At 50.8% G+C, this 14,347-nt stretch overlaps 1 long non-coding RNA gene across 1 annotated transcript; it reads left to right on the top strand.

Moving 5' to 3' along the window:
• Positions 1 to 906: 906 nt before the first annotated feature.
• On the top strand, positions 907 to 6,133 carry LOC115835933. Its single transcript, XR_004030900.1, has 3 exons — positions 907 to 1,542; positions 4,464 to 4,562; positions 4,678 to 6,133. It is a non-coding gene; the product is annotated as an uncharacterized LOC115835933 (long non-coding RNA).
• Positions 6,134 to 14,347: the final 8,214 nt, after the last annotated feature.

Here is a 14,347-nt window from a genome sequence, read left to right as displayed (position 1 = left end):
ACAAGAATTCAGATTATTTTCTCAGCAAATTTCTGACCAGTGTCCTGGGGCCTCAGCAGGGGCAGGGCTGCATGGTCCTGGGTCTGTCTGGACTTGTTCTGGCTCAGACCTCAGCCCACCACAAGGACAACGGGTCTGGGAACTCGGGCAGGCTCCCTGCCAACCAGGAGCCGCTCTTGCTCGCCTGGACCCCACGAGGCAGGAATAGTGGGCATTCATATCATTCCCATTTTGCAACCAGGCAGACTGAGGCCCAGAGAGGCCAGATAACCTGCCTCAGGCCACACAATTGGCAAAGGATAAGGCCAAACCTTGGTGATGGCCAGACTCTAAATCCAGGGCCACGTCCTGCCTTAGGAATATAGTCCTTCCTGGCACTCACTTAGCCAAAAATCTTTCTAGGAGGGCAGCAGGCCTTCCTGCCCCATTCCCAGAACAGGCCGGCTGCTTTCAGGGCCAGAAGAGCCAAGGAGCAGCCCTTTGGAGTAGGAGGCTTGTGAGAGCGCGGAGGGGCCGCAGAGCCTCCCTAGGCAGGGCAGCGTTGCAGCTTGCATGTGGCAGGGGTGTGGGGTGAAGCTGTGCAGGGCAAAAGACAGGTCAGTTCCTGCTGGAAGTGCCCCACTGGGGGGCCTCGGTGTGTCTCTTTCCCCAGCACTGACATGGCACATTTTGACCTGAGCAATGGTGAGCTGCCCAGAATACGAACAGGAGGAAGAGAACCTTCCCCGGGCAACATGTGAGGCTGGGGTGGCACTCGACACAGGACGGCAGGCAAGGGCATGCCACCCTCCAGGCTGAGGGTCTCGGGAGCCTCCCCTCCCAGCCCCTGCTGTGGCCTCCTGCTGGGGCCTGGCATGGGAGGAGTTAAGCTGCCGCGGGCACCTTGGCACATTGCGCTGCCCAGAGTGTCCAGCTCCCCACCCCCACTGCTTTTCTTCCTTTTTGCCTTTTTCCTTCTTAATTAATCATACGCTGCTGCCCAATTTAAATATGGAAATGCCCAGGCCGAGGCGATGCAATTATTCATGAGGGCCGGGCGGCTGTCCGGGGCTCTCGGGCTGTGGGGAGTACCGTGGCATCGCCTCCGTTCTGATGTGTGTGAAATTATGTGCACAAAAGGCGCCTCCTTATCTGGGTGTGTGAACTAAATAAATAAATAAGGGCTTTTGTTTGTTTGCCGGCTCCTGCACATGGCTGCTGGGACTCAAGCGCTCGTGTTGTCTGCGCCTCTGTGGGACTCGGGAGACGGGAGGCAGGGGAGGCCCCCGCAGGCCGGCCAGGGGCTGGGGGCTGGGGGCCGGCCGCCGGGCACCTGGGGCCCTCTCCCTCCCCTGGCACCACCCTCACCCCGCAGCTCCCCCCCATACACACCCTCGCTGGAAAGTTCGCCCTGCCCGGGCTGGGCTCCCAGGCAGCCTGGCACCGTGCCAGGCTCGCCGCCGAGCTCGGGCAGCAGGGTGGGGCAAACGCAGAGCACGGAGGACGGGGCCGGGCGACCTGGGCACCAGCACGACCCGAGGCCAGGAGCCAGGGGCCCAGAAGGTGAGGGCACCCCGGGGGGGCGCAGGGTGGGCGCTCTGTGGGCAACGGGCCCTGAGGCCAGGCCCAGGAGCAGGCCTCGTGGGGGGGAGGGGGGGGAGGTTGGAGCGGAGGCTGGCAGAGGAGGCAGGCACAAAGGAGGGCAGTGCCAGGCAGCTGTGGCCGACGCGGGCATCGCTGCCTGCCTGCCCCCAGCCGGCCTCCCCGCCGAGGGGAGGACGCGTGTGCAGGGGCCCGGGCAGAAGCGGCAGACACCGAGCCGTGGCCACAGGGCCAGCCGCACAGTCGGAGGAAGGGCCGGAGCAAGGCGGGGCCCGGGGCTGTCAAGGAGAAAAACATCCCAAGGCCTGCAAATTGCTGCTCTCAGCTTTTTTCCCCCCCTCCTCCTGCTTCGCGGGGTGGGGGGGGTAGGGGGGGTGGGGGGTAGGGGGGTGTCGTGGGGGGGGGAAAGCAGCGCTTCCTCTGGAGGCGGATGCAAAAAGGATGCAGAATTTTAACCATCTCCTGCACCGGCCCGTCCTTCCTGAGCAGGGTTTGGGCCCAGGCCTGGCGCCGAGGCACCCTGGGAAGGGAAAGGCCAGAGCAGCCCATGCCGGTCCTGGGGGACGCCGGAAAGCCCAGCCTCCTCTGCAACTCCATCCAGAACCGGGGGCCCCGCAGCACCTGCAGCAGGGGTGGAGGGTGGGAGGCGGAAGGGGCCTGGTGCCCTCGGAGGCTGCACCTCACAGTACCAGTCACTACCCAGGGCAGCACGCCTGTTTGCTGGCCTCTTCTTGGTGTTAAACATGGTGTCCAGGACCCCGGTTGGAGACCCCAGCCCTGTACCAGGTGGGGGTCTTAGTTCCCACTGACTTGGGGCCTTCAACCACACTGGCATCCCAGGCCTTCCTCCTGACTGATTTCTGTTTTAAAAATAATGTGGAATGTTTTCTGGCATCTGGTGAGGGCTTCACACACTGTATATTCACGGCAGGACTTAATGAATGAGTTCAGAAGGTATCTGGTCACTGGACAAACGGCAGGCAAGCCCCCTGTGCTCCTCGCTGGGTGAGACTCAGCGGCATGGGAGCTCAGAGGGATAGTCTGGGCCCACGAGCCCACGAGGCACAGAGCTTAGGGCCCACGAAATGTTTTCATTTTAATCTCTTTTAAAATCAGAAGAAAAAATGACTATAAAATAATGAATATATGACAATGAATTCGACCTGGTTTTATTGGTCTTTAGTCTGATGCAGTCATAAAATAGAATTTTTAGTATTTATGGAGGAAGGGAACCAGGAAGCCAAAAGTGCCCCGGCCCATGAAAGGCAGGTGTGGCCTCGGTTGGTCCTGTCTGTCCCAGGACAAAGGGTCAGATGTCTGGGTCCGGGGGGGTTTGGGGGCATCTGGGGGCCCTGTGAATCTGACGTCCACGAAGCCTAGCTGGGACAGGTTGCTCCAGCCTGCGGTGGACAGGAGCCAGGGCTGTGTGTGTCTGCGTGTCCATGTATGTGCATGTGGGTGTGCAGGCATACTCGTGTGCATGCCAGTGTTTGACAAAGGATTCCTAGACACCTGCGTGTATAAGTCCCAATTCTCAAAACGGGAATGCAAGGCCAGGGTCAGGAGACTGTGGCTGCAGGGGCCTCGTGTTCCTGACAATGATGGGTGGGGAGTGCCATTGTCTCCCTAGAAGAAAGCAGCCTTCAAGGTCCCAGCACCCCCAAACCCACGAGCTCACACAAAACAACGCAAGCCACAAATGCGAGCCACAAATGCAAGCCACATCTGTAATTTAACATCTTCTAATAGCCACATTTTCAGAAAGTGAAAATAAGCAGGTGAGATTCACTTTAGTACTAAATTCATTTTAATCTAATATAAATTTCCAAAATCCTATTTCCGTGCGTTGCTTGTATGAAACTGTGAACGGGATACTTTGCCATTTTTTCCATACTCGATTTGGCCTCTCCCCATTTCAATGGCTCATTTGCTGCATGTGAGGAGGAGCTATCGTGGCGGGCACGTAGGTTTAGCAGGCCCCTGTACCCCCCACTTCCCCACCCAGAGTAGGGGAGACTGGTGTTCTGCTTCTTTTTTGCTGGTGGCCCTTCCTGGCCAGGAAAAGGGATACTTCCACGGGCTCATCGGCCCCCAGCAACCCTGAGAGCTGAAAGAATGGATGTTGGGGCTGCAGGTTCCAGAATGAGGGGGGCTGCTGGAAAGGGTTCTTCGGCTGTGCTCCCAGACGCCAGGGGACGACACAAAGGGCTGACTTCAGACTCACAATAGTGGGGCGGTTAGTCACAGTGCCAGGGCAGCGGGCAAGCAGACAGAGCCCCCTGTGTCTGTGCCTGGTCGGGCTGGGCCCTGCAGCCCCCATTTCCCCAGCTGGCTTCCCACCCCACCCCTGCCCGCTCCCCACATTAACCCCCTGCCGCCTGCTGGCTACCTGGCAGCCTGGCCGGGGCTCCCTTGGCCAGGGCTGGTTTCCACCAGCCACCCTGGCCAGAGGCATGCTCCTTCTAGAAGCCGGGCTCAAGCCTGCATGATTTCATGGGCCTGTCTCGGGAAGCAGGCATGGGGACAGCTCCGTCACCGTGGCTGGGCAGCGTCCACGCAGCCTGAGAGAGGAGATTTTCATATTCGTTAGAGGCTCCTCACTTATCAGCATTTGCAAGTATTCGCCATTCGAGGACTGTGCATTTCTGGAAACAATGAAAAGCCAAAACTGTGAAAAATTAAGGAGTGGCCCTGAAGCTGGTGTCTGTAACTGCACATTTTAAAGTGAACAGACTGATATAAATATTTTAATCCTGTGCCTAGATAGATGGATAAGATAAAATAAATTAGTCATGTTCTAGCCCAGTCTGGAGACTATCTGAAAGCAAGACAAATGTCAGCGTTTGCTGTTTAGGGGTTACAATTAAAATCTCTCCTTCTAGATTGAGCTTCTAGAGCCTCAGAGATGGAATTCGCTGTTTTGCCACGATTTGACGTTAAATTATTGACCCATGGGAAGGAGGGTAACTTCCCCTGAAAAGGTATGAAATGAAGTTGTCAGTCTCTCTTTTTAATTAAAAAAAAAAAAATCTCTGCAAAGATTCTGCATTCTGGCTTTTCTTTGCTAAATTAAAGTGGCATGTGTTTTTATTTTAGAAGGCAGAGATGTTTTGCTGTGCCCAGTGTGAGGAAGCGAAGGAAAAGAAAGATCTTTTGAAAATGTGTACATCTACTTGCAGCTTAAAAATTCCAAGTGCCAGACATTTTTCTTAGAGGAAATAAATGTCTTCAATTTATTAATCTTACCTGTTGATTATGTTCTGTAATGTTTTATTTTATAATTTAGTCCTTGTCTAGATCCGAGGCCGTCTTTGGAAAGTAAAAGACCTAGGTCTCTTTGGTCCAGGAGACATCGTGGCCCTCTGTTAAAATCATTGACTGCCGAGATCTGGGCCCAGGCGGCTCTCGGACTGCACCGGTCTGTGCTAGGCAGCCTGGCCCCCTCGGCCTTCAAAAAACAAGGGATGGGAGGGGAGACATATGCTCGGCTCACATCGTTTTGTTTTGATTTATTTTAAACTGCCTAAGATGATTTTAGCACAAAGAGTGGTGTATCTTACTTGCATCTGAGAGCCACTGGATTTTCAAGCTCGAGTATAATTTTTTTAATCCAAATTTAGAACTTGCCTTTTAGAGTAGACAGCAGCATGCTAGTTTGCCTTTTAACTCACTTTTAAAGAAAGATTCTCAAGATCAAGTACATTGAATTTGGAGATTGGTCCCCCTCCGTTATTAGGGGCTGGAAATGGCCCACTTTTCAAAAATAAGGTCAGAAAAGGGGTGTTTCTGACCTAAGAGTTCTTCCAGGCTGGGCTGGTACCACAGAGATTCTTCCACAGCCATGTCCTGAGTCCTTGTCCTATACACAATTTTTTCTTCCAAGGAGGAGTGCGGCATTCAGTTCCAATGTCATCGTGTGGAAGAGTCCCTGCCTGGCTGAGAAACTGTCACAGGCAGCCGGGCCACTTCCCAGCATGACCCACAAGCCCGATGGTGCCCCTCGAGTGGTTAAGGGACCCGTACAGATACCATTCTTCTAAAGCAAGCCAACGCAATCTTCATGAATTGCAGTTCCACCCTGGCTGCTGGTACTAACTCTAATGATGGAAAAAATTTAAAAGATTGGGGACAACAGGAAACACATTGGATCCCCAAGGGAAACGGCCTGGAAGCTAAAGTACAGACACGGGTGACCCAAGGGCTCTGTTCAAGTCTTGGGGTTGTTCCCTTTATTCCTCCAAGCCTCAGCTCCCCGGATTTAAAGTGAGGACAGCACCCAGCCCAGCCCACTGTCAAGGGCTGTTGCAGGAATATGACAACAGCCACCAATATTTGCATAGCAGAGATGCCCAGTTTCATTTTCTATTTGAAAGTTTCTCTGAAGGGGGATGTGCTGGAGACACGAGAACAACTGCTATCATCTTAATAACTTTTCTGGCAATACACGACGATGATTGTTTATGTTAATCTCATAACTATTAACAATAATTCATTTCATTCTCATAATGAATTATATCTATTTGACTTATAATAAATATAATCATATCAGTAATATAGTCCTTTTCTGATCATGAAAGCAACATATGCTCACTATAGACAATTTGGAAAATACAGAAAAATGCACATAAGGGAAAAATTATTCATCCTTTCTCCCACGCAGAGACAAGCTCTGGTCACATTTTCCTGTGTTTCCTTCCAGGCTCTGCTCTCTGCCGAGCGGCTTTCATCAATTCTCCTAGCATCTATTTTCAGATAACTCCGTGGGCTTTTGTGATTGGTCCTCCTTGTCGCCTTGGCCCTTCTGGTCCTCAGTGGCGGTTCTTTCTCTCTTGCTGCCTCCTTCAGGAGGGCCCGGCTCAGGGTCTGGGTGTTCACGGAGAAGACCTCAGGCTCCACGGCACCCAGCCTCCTCGTCCTGCTGTGCTGGGAGCCCTGTTGGGGCAGCCCAGACACACGGCCAGCACAGCCCCACGGCAAAGCCAGGCCTGCAGGTGGGTTCAGGGCGTCAGGGAGCCGGAGCCAGTGGCGTGAAACCCGTTATCTCGCAGGGCCCGAGCTGTGGAGGTGAGCGCGCTAGGCCTTCCCGTGCAGGAGAGGGCTGGGAGGTGGGAAGATGCAGGCAGGCCGTCCCTGACAGAAAACCCAGGAACACTGCAGCATGGATTGGGAGCGGGGGGCGCGGAGAGAGTGTAAAAAGCAGCTTCAATGCTTGAATTCTAAGCAAAGAAAGATGCTCGGGCCAAATCAAACAAACCACTTCTTAGACGTGCAAAGTTGCATCGGAACTGTTGGGATAATGTTTCCAAGGTGTTCAGCTTTATGGCCCTGACTTACACCTGCCGCGTGGTCGGGGGTTAGTGCCAAGTGGCTTGGTAGGCAGAGACGCACCAGAACTTCAGTGCAAGGGCACAATCCCCCAATACCATGTCACAATCATGCACGTGCCTTGGCCGACCCCACAAGTCCATCAGGAAAAAGTTCCACAGAACCAGGCCTCTGGAGGGGGAACCGCACAGACCTCCCTATTGCCTTCGGAGTAACTGATCCAAAGGCATTTCTAGAATAGCCGGGTACATTCGTGATAGGAGAAATTAAGTCTGTGGGGTCTACCATTTACCCCCTTAGAATAATGCAGTGGTCTCAACGTCTTAACAATAGATCATTTGAGATTTATTAATAAGCCAAGTTGCAGACAAACTTCATAGGCAAGATCATAGGTTGTAGTGTTCACTACAGTATAGAAATATTAGCAAGACATGACATAGGGAATCATAGGGGACATGACAGTAAATTATCCCATAGCAAAATAATGGAACATTGTGTCACCCTTAAAACGGTGGTGACATTTTGGGAGGCCAAGGAGGGTGGATCACCTGAGGTCAGGAGCTCGAGACCAGCCTGGCCAACATGGTGAAACCCCGTCTCTACTGAAAATACAAAAATTAACCGGGCGTGGTGGCTTGTGCCTGTAATCCCAGCTAGTCGGGAGGCTGAGGCAGGAGAATCTCTTGAACTCAGGAGGTGGAGGTTGCAGTGAGCCAAGATCGCGCCATTGCACTCCAGCCTGGGTGACAAGAGCGAAACTCCATCTCAATAAATAAATAAATAATAAGTAATAAAATGGTGTTGACAAAAAGTTTGGAATGGTATGGGTGTGTATGGGATACAACACCTTCCTACACTATATATGTATGTAAGGCATGTCTGTGTATGCATATGTATGCTGAACAATAGTTGGGAGGGAAATACAACAGAATATTATTTCTGGATCATGGCATGTAGGTGAATTTTCCTTTTTTTGTGCATTTTATGCTTAACCCACATTTTTTGTTTACTACTGAAATTATATCTTAAATATCTATCTTTATATTTTATTCTTAAATTGCATATAATTTACACTTTCCTGTGCCTTAAACACGTGGTATTTTTATAATCAGAGAAAAACTATTTTTAAAGACTCATTATAGAAAGATAGACAAATAGAGACAAATGGCATGCTTTCTTTCAGTCATTGGGGATGGATGATACACGTAGCAGAAGTATTCGTTAGGCCAACAAATAGGAATAGTAAGTCAATATTGTTCTTTGTTTAATAAAAGATTTATATGTCGGTAGCTTATTAATCCAATACTACGTGAGTTTTCTAACCAAACACACATACTTGTACACCAGGGCAGAAAAATCTCAATTAAGATTTTGTGTGGACTCGAGAAGTGTTTTTGTTCCCTAAACAATAGCATTAAGAAGGGGGGGAAAAGGCCCGTCTTCTTCTTGGATCCTTGGTTGGATGACAACCCTCCCGTGGTGAGACATGGTGCCTGATTTTCAGTTGGGGCTTTCTGCTTCCCCTGTTTGGTTTTGTAGGGACAATTTAAAAGATTCTGCAAGTTAATTACTGGAAAGGTCCATAGATCCTGGATTCATAGTATCAGATTAATAAATTGTGGTCTCTGAGTGGGAATCCTAGTGGTTTATTTAGACTCATCAGTTGTCTCATTTTTTTAAAAAAAGAAAGAAAACATTTATTTTCTTAAGCTTGTATTGCCCTTAAAATATTTCTCTGCACTCTTAGGTCACCTGCCTATTCACGCCAGGAGCGCATCGCTTGTGTTAAGAGACTAGAATTTTCTTTCTTAACCATAATGTGCCAGGATTTTGTTATATGGAAAATCTGTCCACGTTTCCAACTAATATTTCCTAGCCTTCAGGCAAGTGCGACTTGCTTCACTGTAAAATGGATTCCCAGGACCTGCGGTATCGGGACGGGCAGAATTCTTCAAAATGCAGGGCCCCGGGGAACCCCATCGCTTCCTGGCTGGCTCCGGGCGGCCCCGGGCTGCCCGCCGGCCGCAGAGCCCCCTCTCCAGGGCCCGCCCGGCCGGAGCCTCAGTCTCCCCGGCAGAGCGGGACGGAGGCGAGGCTGGGGACGCTCGGGAGGCGGGGAAGGGGCCGACTCGGCCAGGCGCGCCGGGCTGGGAGGTCCCGCGGGCCCTGGAGCCTCCCGCAGCCCGCCTGGGCCTCCGGGGCGCGACCCCCTAATCCGCTTCAGTCAATATATTGTGAGCCCCGCTTGGGCAAAGTAAACAGGCGCCGAACAAAGCGGCGGCCGCAGCCCGCGACTCCTGACCCCGGGGTCGCGCCCTTTGTTCGCCCTCAATGGGGCAGCCCCGCCGCCCGGCCTGCGGCTAATTGGGGCGCGTGCCGCCGCCTCTGCCCGGACCGCACCCTGGACTCTGCCTGGGACGCGCCCTCAGACGCAAGCCCCGGACCCGCCCGCCAACTCCGACCCGACCCCGGCCTGGGACCCCGGCTCGAACCCTCGTCCCTGCCCAGGCGGACCCCGGCCCCGGCCCGGACCCTCTGCAGCGGCTCCGGGCCCAGGCTCCGACTCCAGGCCTCGGTTCGAACCCGGGGGACCCGTCCCGCCCCGCCCCGCCCCGCTGCAGACCGGACTCCCCGCCCGCCGCGGACCCCGAGCCTCAGGCCTGGTGCAGGACTCGGCCCTGCCTCGCGTGCCCGCCCTGGGGCTGCCTGGAGGAGGCGCTCCGAGGCCTCCCTGCATTCAGAGGCGCTGCGGGCCTGGGCCCTGTGCCCCGCCAGGTCCGGAGCTGGCCGGCTGAAACTGGCCCGCGCCTCCCGCCCCGGGGCCGGGTGCTCCTGGTCCGCGCAAGGTCCCCACGCACTCCCGCGGCCACGTGGGTGCCTGTCGCCTGGAGCGGGGTTGGGGGAGGCCGCAGAAACACTGCTCTCGGGGTCCCTGTGCAGGCCCCGGAAGGATTTCAGACAGCCGGGATGCAGAAGAGAAGACGTGTATTAGTTCTTGTTTTTCTTTTTCTGCTCTTTATTTCTGCTTGGAAGCCTGTCAGACAGGAAAGAAAAGACGCTCCATCTATGCGAACCCCACTCCCCTGGTGAGAGAAGACGGAACCCTTCAGACCCTCTGCACGTGGGCTACCTCCCCCACAACCTCTTTTTCCCCCACATCACAACCTTTCCAGCACCTGGGGATGGTTCTAGGCCAGAGGAGGGTGCTGAGGCCATGAATGCATCCGTTGACACGAAATTCAGGCCTTGACCATTTCACGTCTTTCTGTTCTTCGTTTTTTCCTCAAATGTTGGACAAGGTTATAATGTTTATCCCAAGAAGCTTTTGAGACTTAGCACTTGTAATTTTCGTAAGGGTTCTGTTTGATTTTTTAAAAGGTACTTTCTTTTGTAATTAGGTGCAAAAAGGAAAGAACAGAAAGGAGCCTTCTTGAAAGCCTTTGCCTCCAAAGATGAGCAGAATGGCTTCCAGTTCCTGGCCCGGCCAGGCAAGGCCCTCTACCTGATTCTCACTTATTTCAGTTTTGTTCACCAGCTGTAAATACTGCTAGGCTTTGCCAGAATACTTTTTTTTTTTTTATATTGAGTTTGTTTTTGAGCTTGTTGATTGCACAGTGGAATATTCTAACGTGGAATTTGGCTTTGGGAAGGCTTGGTGTTCAGGAGTTGTCGGATATGCCCTGCTGTTGTGAGGATGGAGCTGGGTAGGGGTCCTGCCGTGGGCCATGAATGGGGGTAGGCAGGTGTGGCCGTCACCTTCTGGGTGTGCGATGCAAATCTCCACCTGGGAAGGAAAGCCCCTGGGAGGCATGCCTTGTGATTCTTGCCTTTCATAGAATGACTGCCAAATAGCCCAGTGCCTCTTTACTCGCCTGCCTCGTTTCTGTGCATCCCTCCCGAGGCCACCACTTCTATGTAGCCTTTCTCCTTTCTGAGGAGCAATAATCCGATCTGATGAGTTTAAGTTTGCCTCCGTGGAATGCTGATGCCCAGGCTGGGGACCCCGCCACCCCTCTCTCAGCAGTGCTTGCAGACATGAGATGGTGAGGGTTCTCCCAGGCTGTCCTCAATACTGATCGGTCTTTGATATTGAGACCATGGGGCAGGTGCGTCCCAGGTTCACAGAGTGCTGTAAGCAGGGATGAGGCTCAGGTGGGGCTTGGAACCACCCCGGGTGCCTGGCCAGGGAGGCTCTGGTTGCAGGGACTGGCAGCCCAGCAGATGAGAGGACAGAGGACGGGATTATTGTGATCTTTCAACTCAGGCAAAGCAGCTTTGTGACAAGGACTCTGGTGGGGTGATTGTGTCTGTGATTTCATACCCAAGGTCTATTTGCCCCAGTCTACTTTTAGGGGCTGACAGGATGCACCTGGCAGGAAAAGGTGGGCACCTCGGACGATGGAAGCCACTGCAGGGAAGATGGGGGGAGAGTTCCCAAAGCCGGACCAGCTTAAGGCATTTCTGGGACCTAAATTTCAATGGGGCTCTGTTTTGCCTGGAAACTGTTCTTAAAATAAAATAAGCCTACGTATGTATGAGTATGAAGGGGTGGATGGTGATGTTTTCCTTAAAAAAACAAAAATAACAAAGTGCATGTGTGTACACAGCAGTCGGGGTCCCAAGTCTGTGTAGTATCAGGCCTAGTCACGATTCCACTCACCTGGGCCTCAGTTTCCCCAGTCTTTAAAGAGCTAAGAGAGTTCTTGTTCTGTCTGCTGCACGGGCCAGGAGGGTCACATGAGGCGAGGTGAGAACACGTTGTGTAAATGATGAAGTGTTTGCTCTGCACACGTGAGGTGCTGTCCTTACTACCTTAGGAAAACCCTCTACTCTGAGGCCGTTGTTTTAGGATTCAAACGGTTAGTGATTCACGTGGTGCCGGGCACTTACGAAGTGATCAGGATGATTTTGTTGACTTGAACCGTGGTGTCAAAATCCTCTGCATTGGCTGTAAGAAAGAGGTGGGCTGAGCACGGTGAGAAATGGAGTCGAAACGGAGAGCATCCCAGGCCTCTGAAGGCCTTCGAACATGACAACGAGATGGCCCCCACTTTGGGGGATTGGAGTGGACGGTTTGGAGATCCCCCTGGGACATACGCCTGAGAGCCCTAAGTGTTTGTCCCGGGCTCCAAGCCTGTCGTCTGCAGCCCTTCATTGCCCTGCCTAGCTTGGACTGCGTAAGCGTCTGCTGGGCCCAAACCCCAGCCCGGTCCACACACTTGGGCCATCTCTCCTGCGGGACGGGATTGTGCGGCTTCCAGAGCAGCCTGGCAGAGGGCACACCTTCTCGGCGCCCTAGTGCCGCACCGCGCCGCGCTCCCAACACCGGCTTGCTTATGCTTTGTCCTGATGATGATGAATGAGGTCAGCCTGGCTTACCATTCACAAAATAATTCTTTATTGCAGAGAAAGCTTTTCTCTATCTGAGATCTGCCCTTGTTATCTAGAGCAGCTATGCTTTCCCTGGCTTTTGGTGTTTGCGTACGTGTAATGAGGAAGGGAGTAACCCAGAGAGAACGCAGGTAGGGCCTGCTCCTTCCTCTGGGCTAGGGGTGTTCCACCAGGCCCTCGATCAGCCCCCAGGCCATAAAGGCAACAAAACATTTATCGCTACACACACACCTACATATACACACTTAAGCACACATATAAATATGCGTACACACACACATATGCGTACACACACACACACACACATCCCAGGATGCTATCCTCGTGGAGCTAACATTTGATATTCTAAGTATTAAAGTTTGAGGCACCAACAGGCTGTCTTAAAAGGCTCATTCAGCCTGTCTGCCTTGGAGCTATTTTATTTATAATTCTTCTTGTCACGTCAAAGAACTCTGTGTTTCTTGCAGACTGTGTTCGGGTGGTTGAGTGTTTGGTTTTTGGCTACAGCCGGTTACTTTTTCCAAATCTGTAGGTCCAGGTGTGCGTTGACAAGGTTTTTCCCAACTCGAGAAGTTTCTCAGGGAGCCCTGGAGTCCTTCTATAAATTTCTGGCATTCTACGTGTGAGAAACTTCCAGTTTTGGAGAAGTCGAGAGAGTGAGGGAAGGAGCGTGCAGTTCTGAGTCCGCTGCCTCCTCTCAAACAGAAAGTCAACGGGCAGCATCTTGCAGTATATTTAGAATGCAGACTTGAAAAACTGATGGATATTATTAGCAAAGGTACAAACCTTTGATGGTGTTCAAAAACCCGTGCCTCTGTGCATCATTGAAAACCAAGCGAAAAAGGAGTGAAAATAGTGAAAATACCTATCCACGTCTCTGATTACTTTGAAATCGATTTTAAAAATATATGTTTATCAAGTAAATATTACGTAGACTTTCATTTTCAAGGTCAGTATCCCTTGTTGTCTGGTTGCTTACATTACCACTTTTTTTGGGAGTTAAAAAAATGAACTTCATGTTCTTTTAAAATTAGGAATTATACCAAAAGTTGCCTATAAAATAGCAAGAAACAAAAAAGCATTGCATTTCTTCTTTAGCATTTTTTTGGCAGCAACTAAATATGGTCTTGTAGTGATAAGTTTAGTTAAAACACTTCTTTTATTTCTGTAGAAAGAGTTCCTATGAAAAATCTGAACTTAACCTGGAAGTTAACCAGATCTAAAAGCTAGGATACTTGGACATAGTCAGGAAAATGAAATTGTTTTTATATATAAATTAGTCACCTGTGTTATGTGAAGTCACATTTGATTTTTAAAAAATAAAACGGGAGTCTCTCAATAAGTAAGACCAGTGTGGTCAAATGCCAAACAACTTGTAATTGACAATCCCCCAAAACCAAATCCCCATTTCAGTATGAGTTCCATTTGCGGGCAGCTTAAGTTTGTTGTAGTAATTTTAAAGAAGTAATCTGTGAAATCTTGATTTTAGTAAAAAGTTCCTGCAGTCCCTTGCAACTTAACAACAAACCATTTGAGTTCAAAATCAGTTTTTTCTCCTTTCTTTTTTTTTCTTTATTCTAGAGGAATTTACCTAGCCCACTGAAGACCTGTACAATAAAATATTATAAGTAGCACATAAACTTTTTAGAAAAATGTTAATTTCCCAATTTCTGATTATTCCATTTTAGAAACTGTAGAAGTGATCGACTAAAATTAATTCAGCCGCCACTTCTGGAATGGTAATTTTTATTTTTTAAAAATTTAGTTTGGTGCCCTTTCTCATTCCTCATTTAAAGTCAGGAATCTAGCTTTGGCATTTGATAGATGCATATATAATCAGAGATATTGGCCCGTCATCCTTAATACATATTTTCAGATTTGTGTTGTTACTACTTTGGAATAGAAAACATTAATCATAATTCCTCATTCCTAAGGGGAAATTTTTCATACTAGCATGTGTTTATTAATATTATGTACAATATATTCATATATGATTGAACACACGCCTGTCGTAGACTTCTAGTTGTTTTATGCGCTCCTTTTAATTGAA

This window comes from Nomascus leucogenys, chromosome 7b (genome assembly GCF_006542625.1).
Source record: "Nomascus leucogenys isolate Asia chromosome 7b, Asia_NLE_v1, whole genome shotgun sequence".
NCBI classification, from domain to species: Eukaryota; Metazoa; Chordata; class Mammalia; order Primates; family Hylobatidae; genus Nomascus; species Nomascus leucogenys.
This window is presented reverse-complemented; position numbering and strand designations above follow the sequence as displayed.